General features: G+C 31.7%; 1 pseudogene; it reads left to right on the forward strand.

Annotated features, from left to right (window-relative positions):
• Positions 1-3,775: 3,775 nt before the first annotated feature.
• On the forward strand, positions 3,776-7,684 carry LOC143605577 (putative WRKY transcription factor 21; annotated as a pseudogene).
• The last annotated feature ends 3,233 nt before the right edge of the window (positions 7,685-10,917 follow it).

The raw sequence follows: 10,917 nt of genomic DNA on the forward strand, positions 1-10,917 counted from the left end.
TTTCTATATATAACCAATTACAGTATATATGGAAAACCCAATAAATAAGTTATAAAGTTTTCATGATTTTAATTACAAGATATTTAAACTTCTTTTAAATTCGGAAATTGACCAATCTTTCAACAAATTTTTAAAGGTTTTATTTAGTACTCTCCATAATTTTAAACTCATTTCAAAATCTTTTCATAATTTTTTTAAGTTTTCAAAGTAACCGATTTGATTTTCATATTTGTAGTTATTTATAAATTAATTAGTCATATTAGTAAAATTAGAATATATTTGATTTTAATATTTGTGATTTCGCATTAACTAGAATAAGTTATCATTTTAATATTCAAAAAACTGATTGTCAAACTAAAAATACTTGCCATAATTATAATGTAATCTTACTTTAATTTACGTGAATATTAATTATTAATTAATACTAAAATAATAACCGTGTTATTTTACAACACAATATTCAAATTGACATAATTTCTAATAATCAATATTTAATATATCATAATTTAAATAACCGTTTTATCATCATTTATAAATATTATTCGTCACATATGATTTAGTGAATATTATTAAACATGCTAACTTTTCATAATTTATTAATATTATTATTCCCATGAATCAAGATATTTCAAATTATTTATATCTTTACAAATAAGACCAAATTCAAACTTAAAACTACAAAATAAAAACTCCTTTTTAATTAACATATTTAAACTCTTTTTAAATTCAGAAATTGACCAATCTTTCAACAAATTTTTAAAGGTTTTAATACTCTCCATAATTTTAAACTCATTTCAATATATTTCCATAACTTTTTGAAGTTTTCAAATTAACCGATTTAATTTTCATTTTTGTAATTATTTCTAAATTAATTAGTCATACTAGTAAAATTAAAACCGATTTGATTTTAATTTTTGTGATTTGGCATTAACTAGAATAAGTTATCATTTTAATATCAAAAAACTGATTGTCAAACTAAAAATACTTACCATAATTGTAATTTAATCTTACTTTAATTTACGTGAATATTAATTATTATTATTATTATTATTATTATTAACTAATACTAAAATAATAACCGCGTTATTTTAGAACACAATATTTAAATTGACATAATTTCTAATAATTAATACTTAATATATCATAAATTAAATAACTGTTTTATCATCATATATAAATATTATTCGACACATATGATTTAGTGAATATTATTAAAAATGACAACTTTTCATAAAATATTAATGTCACTTTCTATTTCAAAAATTAAATTAATCACATATTAATTTCTTATTGTTATTATTTAAGTAGATTCAATTGATTATGAGATTCCACACCCGAAACATAAGTTTTTTTTATATTCACCATTTTAAATTTGGTTATGTATGTTCAATATTTTTTTTTTGAATTTGTGTTCACAAAATATTAATGTCACTAAATTTCTCAATAATATATAATAAACACGTATTATATTTTTATCCATTTTAACTAAAAAGTTTTTGTAACATAATATAAATCTTCTAATTATAACATCCAAACAATTTGATAGTCTAAGTCTTCATAATATTTTCAAAGAATATTAAAAATATTTGATAATTTATTTCCTATATGTTTCTATTTTGTTTTCATTGATTTTGCATCATATTTTTTCACCTTTAATTATTTTTAAAGTCAACATAAAATTTTTTAATCTTTCCAAAGTTATTTGAAAATTCATTTATTGTAAAATGTTTTCAAGTTTTCCAATTTTAACAAAATATTAATGTCAGTGATCATTTAAAAGTTTGTTGCAAGATTGGTAAAAAATCAAACAAAATTTCATAATTTTTTAAAGTTGACTAATTCCATTTTTTTTATATTTTGTAACTATTTTGAAAATATTTCAAAACAGGTTGTTTTAGAAGAGTATAAATTTTTGTTATGTATAAAATGACGGCCAAAAAAGGTTTTTATATTTCAATATATTTAGTAACAAGTTATTCCACCCGCGTGTCACGCGTGCCTATACCCTAGTTACAATAATATTACCTTACAATGTTACACAATTATTATTAGTTATTACTAAATATTGAATTCATAATATAAAGGACATATTTAAAGAAAAAGTCGGTTACAAATCTATTTACCAATTTTAATTATCCTTTATTTAATAATTGAACAAAAACTTGCCAAAGTGGCATAAATATGAAGAATTAGGTGCCAAGTGGCACACATGGATTTTTGTTTATTATAATAGTAGATTATTCATAATCTTTATCTTTTATTCTTTCTTTGTTATATCTTCTTTTATTTTATCGAGGTATTGAGTGTAACCTCGACTTTAGGTTTTAAGCCTTTATAATATTTTATTATTATTTTCATCGGCGTTACGCCTACCTTTGTTGGCTTATGAAAACCCTAACTACTCGAGCAACACTTCAACGCTGCTTCACCTTCTTTTCCTTCTCGATCCACACTTCTTCTCGTTACTTTTTCCTTGGCACGCCAAACGTCAAACACCAATACTTCACCACTTGTCGGCACGCCTTACGAGACTAATCACCATGGTGTCGGATATAACAAACACCTTCTTGGTTGATACGTCGGTGGAATGTGGTAGAACTTCGAGGAAACGAACGCGGAAATCACGGAATCGAGACACGCTTTTCGAGGTGGATCGATAGTATGATTTTAGGGACTTAGAGAGAGACTAGAGAGATGTATGTATGTGAGTTTTGATGTGCAAAATGAGAGATCCCGACCTTGCTATTTATAGGCAAAATCTGGCAGCCCATCGCGATACGCGATGGCCTCTTAGTTACCCGTCGCGTATCGCGACGTAGCTCAGGCCAGTCACCATATAGGTCTGCCACGTGGCAGACGGTGTGCCACGTGTTGACACGTGGCGGATGACGTGCCACCATGTGGCCACGAGGCAGGCCACGTGCCTCGTTGTCAGACAACCCATTGCGATACGCGATGGGTGTCCCTTCTGATCCATCGCGTATCGTGATGGTTCAGGAAAACAGAATTTTCACTTTAAACCCTAAGGTTTGGTTTTTGACAGATTTAATCCCTAGACTTTAGAATTTTGACATTTTGAACTCGAAATTTTCACGATGTTACAACATGAAATCTGGACGTAATACAATACTACAATCTACTCTAATTATTAGATTTTAAAATTAAGTGATACTGACTTAAAAATTATTGTCATCATTTTATCTTACTTTACTAATAAAAGAAAATACTGGTTGCCACATGTCAGTTTCATATTGATTTCTCACCATCTTTTCCCTCCTAAAATTATAATCTTTGGGTTAAAATAATTTGTTATTTAGGATATCAAGTAAAAATAAAAAACATATGTAAAAATTATTTTAAACGGTTAATTAATTTTTTAATACCAAGGTTATGAAAAATAGTTTACTTATTTTAAGAAATGTTATCAAAAATAGGTTACATATATATGAAAGTAATCAAAATAATTAGAGTAGAAATACCCATAAACACACACAAGAAAACAAAAAAATAACAAAATAAGGTTTCTATCGATTTTCTAAATTTACATTCCGTTAATAAATATATAAAATACTTTATATAAAATTTCTAATGTTTGTTTTAAAATGACCCTAAAATTATGTCGAAAGTAAGATTTTTGAAACCCAATAATTTCTTTCTTGTCAATAAATTTATATTTTCATCTAAGTAAAAAAAATGAAATAAAAAAACTCATCTAAATAAAAAACACAACAAAATTTCCTATAATATTTTTTGAACGACTAAATATTTGTACACTATGGGGTTTGAATCCGTGACTCCTTATTTAACACCCTAACTACCTTACCACCTCATTAAAATAGAAATGGCAAAATTTCTTATAATTATTGGGCAGTTTTAATATCTTTTGAACGAGGAAAAAGATATGTGAGCAAATTATTGAACTAATTTATTGTTAGTGAATTTTTTATAATATAGGGAATAGTGTGTGTGTGGTGAGTGAAATAGTGAGAAAATATTTTTATTCTTTAATATATTTAAAGAGTTTTTGTAGCACCCTATAAATTTTTTAAATATATTTTGAAAATAGTTGTGAATAGAGGAAAACAAAAAGGTAATGATAAATGTGTAAAAAATATTATTTAATTGAACAGAGGTAAGAAAATATAGTGATTTTAAATGTAATTTTGAATTTGAATATACGAGAAAGAATGAAAATGCTCTAAATGACTAAATCAATCAAACGTGATTCATAAATCATCCTCGAAATTTGAATTCTTACCAAACTTATCCACCAATTAATATTAGTTAACTTCAAGTCTTCAATAGATTGAATATATCCTAGGTTCAATGCAAATTTTGAATGGATCCATTATATATATATATATATATAAAAGTATGTAACATAATCGGCATTCTTCTATACTCATCTTCATAAACAAGTTAATACTAAAATTTTATATAAAAAGATTTTTTTTAAATTTGTTACTTTTATACATTAAACTTCTTATTGTTTGTAATATATATCTTTATATTACTTGGGTTCTAAAGCTAGTTTATTAATGCACTAACAAACAAAAAGGTTGAAAATGTATTTACATAGTGGGACCCAGCTTTGAAATCTAGGCAGAGACTGCAGTCTTTTGTTTCTCTAGAAAATACTCATTTTTAAAAAAATTAAAAAAAAGCATCCTGTTCTTCTTTTGAATTCTCTTCTCCATGAATCGACCAAGGGCATGTTTGGGATTCCTTATTTACACCTCCTTATACTTAGATAAGGAGTTTTCCATAAGTTATAAAATCCTAACTTATAAAAACTCTTTTTTCCTTCTTTAAAAAATTTAATAAGTTACATTACTCAAACACTATTTTAATCAATAAAAGTGAATAAGTTATAAGAAGGAAAAAATTATAAAAACTCTTTTTTCCTTCTTTAAAAAGTTTAATAAGTTAGATTACCCAAACACTATTTTAATCAATAAAAGTGAATAAGTTATAAGAATATTTTAATCAGTAAAAATGAATAAGTTATAAGAAGGAAAAAAATAAGGAAACCCAAAAACACACACACCCCAAAGAAAGAGATAAGAATCTTGTGTCTTGAAAAAGGTCTGTTTTTGCTTGCTTATCTCTTCTCCATATGGGTATCAATCCTTGTTGACTTATGGGTGTGTTTGGGATTTCTTATTTAAGGTGAAAAGAACTTTTTGTGATAAGTAGAAAAGGCCTTGTGATATTTGATAAGGAGTTTTAAAAAAAGTGTTTGGATTAATATAAGTCAATAAGTTATTTTTTAAAAAGTGTTTGGTTTAACTTACTGATGTAAAATAAATTGAAATAAGGGTGGAAAGGGTATTTCAAAACATATAAGGAGATAAGTTAGGATTTCCCAACTTATTTAAAACCATCTTTTAACCTTATCAGTAAGGAGAAACCCATGAGTTATTGTAACTTTCGAAACACTAAAATGGAGAAAAAAGGACTTATTTTTGGGATTTTCAACAACCAAAACCACCCATTCAGTTTTTATGAAACCCATTTCAACAAAGTGTTCCAAATGTTTTACTATCGAATCACGACCACCCGTCACTCGAGTTGAGCTTAATTGGAGGAAAGAACCCGATTCAAATTGAGAATTCCCAACAAAGCCCTAGTCCTAATTCCAGTTACCAGTTTCAGCAGCAGCCGGAGATGATGTAAAATAACGGGATTAATTTGAATTTTGATAATACGCCTACAGTTTCATCAAACAGGTCGTTTATGTCTTCGCTAAGTACGGAAGGGACTTTATCCCGGAGTTCTTTTCATTTGCTCGGGTCAACTGATCAAACTACACACCAACATAAACCGAGGTGTCCGGGTCGGGGAGATGATGTCACTGCAAGAAGAGGTTACAACTTAATATCTTTGATTTATTACACATTATTGATCTTCATATATTTTTAGCTGTTAACGATGTTTTGGTCACAAGAATTAGTTGTTAATCAGGTCTAGTGGTTAAATACTTAAATGATTATTACACATACGGGTCTAAAGTTTTTGTGCTAACCATTTAGTAATCTCTTATAACTTGCTTATATTTAAATTGAAAATTATAATCCATAAATTCAGTTTTTTTGTTAGTTCATGATTAAAAGATTATTGCACATTTGGGCCTAAAGTTTTTGATTTAAATCATATATTAATCTTTTGTAAATTACTGAATGTTCATATAAATTTATAATCCATAAATTCTATTAAAGTTCGGCTTGTTTAATGGGTTCTTTCCGTTTTTTTTTTTATTTTCGGTACATACAAAACCGAAACTGAACCGGAAATCTGGTTTTTGTAAAAACATAAAACCAAACCGTTGGATTTGAGTTGGGTTCAGTTATTTCGGTTCGTTTATGTCAGTTATTTAGGTTATGAGTTGGTTATTTCAGTTTCGTGCGCACCCTTACGATTTTGATATTACATGAACAGAGGTTGATATCACAGATTAAGTCACACATTAACAGATGATGATGAGCACAGAACTGAGATTGATGGGGTGAAAGAGCCCCTGAGATATAAGACTACATCTTTAATAACTCTTCTTACTTTTCTTTACCCTTTCAATAATTAAAGTTTGCCCAAAAGTGATTATTACAGTCGCAATCCGTATTATTGCAACTGATTATCTGACTTTGCTGATTCAGTATCTGGTTTCAAGCATTTATCCAAACACCCTCTTATGCCTTGAAATTTTAACTATCATTATTGTTTTTTTTGGTAATTAGGAAGCACAGGATAAAGAGGACAGTTAAAGTGCCAGCTGTCAGCAGCAAACTTGCTGGTATCCCGCCCGATGAATATTCTTGGAGAAATTATGGCCGAAAGCCTATCAAAGGTTCTCCTCATCCCAGGTACCTTTAAACGACTCGGATCATACAAATTAAAATATTAAAAAGCTTTTAAAACACGTTATGTTGCCAACTAAGAAACATTAGTTGCGTTACGCTTTTTTATCCAATCTTGACTCGTTTTAGGGGTAAAAAGTTGTTTTTAAAAAAATAAAGACAGATACGTGTATTTTAAACAAGTTAAGGGACTAAAATGTATTAAAATCGGGTTGAGGGGCTTTTTCTATAAAATTAGTATGTATTTTGGTCACCAATTTTCCGATCTTAAAGCATTGAGAGTTGTGTTCACATTTGTTTATGGATTTATCAGTCTTTTTTAATATAAAAGGGATCAGGGAATTTAGGGGTGTAAACGAGCAGAGTTCAGCTTGTTTATTATTTATAGTTTATTTAACATATATATTTTTTTAATAATAATTTTTATATATAACATAATATGATAATTTTATTTAGTTTTTTTAGAATGTTGTGTATAAGGATAATTATTACCGATAATATATATTAAATATAAATAATAGGCTCACTAGCTCGAGCTCGATAAGTGAAACTGTGGCTGAAGCAAATTTACTCCCTTGTGGGAATATTAATCTAAATCTTTGAATAAAAAATGATTTAGGAGATTGCATTAACAATAGTCGTTGACCAACTTTTGACCTGTTTGGTTAATGATGTAACAGGGGTCACTATAAATGTAGAGCATGAGGGGTTGTCCTGCAAGGAAGCATGTGGAGAGATGTTTGGATGACTCAACAATGCTTATTGTCACTTATGAAGGGGACCACAACCATACAAGAGGGGTAGTACCTTCTCAATCAGCAAACACATGAAAACATTATTGTTAGGAAGATAGTTGTTAAAACTCTTTTCTTGACTGCCTTCGGTAGCTGACATGTTGTTAGGAAGTATATGGAGGGTTGGGTTAGGTTTTCTCATGGGATGGTTGGTTTTTGGTAAAATCATGAAAAGTTGACTTTTTTTTTTGGTTGTTATAGCGGTGTGCATTGGTCATTGGTGTGTATTGTTGTCTTTGATTAGCTAAAATGAGCCCTATTGTTGGGTTAAATTAAGGTGTTAAACGGATCGTGTTTGCTGGTTTGTGGGTCCAGCTTGACACAAATTCGAAAAAATGTGCCAGGGATTCGGATATATGCAGTTAATAGGAACAAAACCCGTTTTAACCTGAATTTGTTTTTTTAATTATTTTCGCATATCGGTACTTGAATTTACGTTTTTTACAACAAAACAAAAGAATACATATGCATATAGAACATATAGCTTTATATTATAATTACTAGGTTAGAATCTGTGTGATACACTAGTCAGTAAAAAATATATAATTAAAAATAAAACTAAACAAAAAAATATGTATTACATGGGGTGATAATAAAACAAAAACAATATAAAAATAATAATATAAACAATTACAAACATTTTCATTAATATCATATATTTATCGATAGTATGCATGTAATAGACATTAGTGTTTTGTAGTAGTTAACATACATTATAAAACTTTAAAAAAATTTATTGCTAAGCTTTCTTGGAGACCAACGCCCTGCTTGCGGTGCGCACATATAATGTATATATGTGTGAACCCTTGGGTGGGCAAAAGTAAAATTGCACTAATTTTGACGTTATTTTACTAATCACGTGAAAATAACGTTAAAAGTGGCGGAAGGTTAATCAGGCATCATGTGGTGGCGTTGATAGCCGAAAGACAAGGGCACATGCACCAATCAGCCGGTGTCCCGATGATTGAGTGTTATGTGTCTTATATACAAGGCTTGATTCAAAACTACTATCGAGCCGGGGGTCTCACTGGAAGCAGCCTCTCTATCCCTATGGGATAGAGGTAAGGCTGTCTACATCTTACCCTCCTCAGACCCTACCTTAGCATTGCTATTGGTGGGATATACTGAGTACGACGATGATGATGATGATTTTTCTTGGAGACCAAATCTTAAAGTTGTATAATACTTTGATTGTTCCTTATCGAAACTAAATTTGAAAAATCAACAAAAAACCATGTAAAAAAAAGACCCAAAGAGGTCCTAAACTCTTAAAATATGTTTTGAACAAATAACTTGTAAAAAATTAAATTAATAAATAAATACTCATTTTTATTTTAAAAAAAACTATTTAGAAACAAAATAATAATAATAATAATAATAATAATAATAATAATAATAATAATAATAAATACTCACTTTAATAAATACCTCCTTGATTCCAACACATGATAGCCCGAGCCCGGGAACAAATTGTCGAAAAATCTGGTAGACTATATGAGCCTTCAAAAATCAATGCTTGAAGGAAAAACATAATATTTGGCATCAAATGATGGAAATTAGTTTGCATATAATTATTCTTTAATAATGTCAAATGCATGCAACAAATTAAAAGAAATGCCACGGGCGACTACTATGCACATCATTGTATATTCCAAAATTAAAACCCAGCCGATTATCCAAGAAAGGCTGAAGAGTTTTTGTCGAAGCACGAAATGGAATCTGACCTGACCCATGACGGAGCTTCCACGGATTTCGAGATGAATGAACCGCATCCTGGTCTGCTGATCCTCTCCTCCGGCTGCTCGCGATCTGCAGTGGCGTTTTGGGGGTGTGGAGGTGACCGCTAAGATGATCTTGAAGATCTCTTGTTCACAGACACAAAAACTGGTGGTGGCACCTACTGAGCATGACCCCCTGATAAGGAGGTGAAGACCTCCTTATATAGAGTCTCATGGCCACCATCATGATACCCTAATGGGCCTAGCCCAATTAGGGCTACCTCCACAAACCTCCTCAGCCCAATAACAAATGTATTAGCCCATATAATAGAACAAACCAAATATAATAAATTTAGGATTGTAAACCGGGTTTAATACCATACCCCTACAAGCCCCCCCAAGTCCAGAGTTGCTCCTGGGCGCGCAAGCGCTTAGGTGGAGCGTTGGACTTTATAAGGTGTTAGGGCGGTTTTTTCCCTTTTATTCGGCCTTATCTTTATTGTCTTGAATCTGGGAGATTTTCTCCATGATGGTGACGCGTTGTGATCCTTAAGATAATGGTGGTGTCGAGTTATAAGGATAATAAAGCTTGCGCGCGAGAGGCGTCTTACGAGCTGAGAAATAAAGCCTGCGCGCGAGAGGCGTCTTACAAGCTGGGTAATAAAGCATGCGCACGAGAGGCGTCTTACAAGCTGAGCAATGAAGCCTGCGCGCGAGTGGCGTCTTACGAGATGAGAATAATAAAGCCTGCGCGCGAGAGGCGTCTTACGAGCTAAAAATAATAAAGCCTGCGCGCGAGAGGCGTCTTACGAGCTGAAAATAATAAAGCCTGCGCGCGAGAGGCGTCTTACGAGCTGAAAATAATAAAGCCTGCGCGCGAGAGGCGTCTTACGAGCTGAAAATAATAAAGCCTGCGCGCGAGAGGCGTCTTAACGAGCTGAAAATAATAAAGCCTGCGCGCGAGATGCGTCTTACGAGCTGAAAATAATAAAGCCTGCGCGCGAGAGGCGTCTTACGAGCTGAAAATAATAAAGCCTGCGCGCGAGAGGCGTCTTACGAGCTAAGAGTAATAACTGAGCTGGCGCGTGAGGCGACTTACGAGCTGTAATAATAACTGAGCTAGCGCGTGAGGCGACTTACAAGCTGTAATAATAACAGTAGCCTGCGCGCGAAGCGTCTTACGGCTGTAATAATAATGTAAACCTGCGCGCGGGGCGTCTTACGGGCTGTAATAATAATGGAAACCTGCGCGCGGGGCGTCTTACGGGCTGTTAATAATAATAGTAGCCTGCGCGCGAAGCGTCTTACGGGCTGTAATAATAATGTAAACCTGCGCGCGGGGCGTCTTACGGGCTGTAATAATAATGGAAACCTGCGCGCGGGGCGCCTTACGGGCAATGAAAGTAATGATAATAAAAGCTGGCGCGTGGCCGACGGGTTTATGAGGATTCCCAACCTTCAAGTATGGCGGGGAGCCGTATGGGAAATTGAGGATTCCCAACCTTTAAGTATGGCGCGGAGCCGTATGGGAAATTGTGAGGATTCCCAGCC

Source organism: Bidens hawaiensis, unplaced genomic scaffold, assembly GCF_021521415.1.
Source record: "Bidens hawaiensis isolate Kalapana, Puna unplaced genomic scaffold, B.hawaiensis_p1.1 tig00070173_1, whole genome shotgun sequence".
Lineage (NCBI taxonomy): Eukaryota > Viridiplantae > Streptophyta > Magnoliopsida > Asterales > Asteraceae > Bidens > Bidens hawaiensis.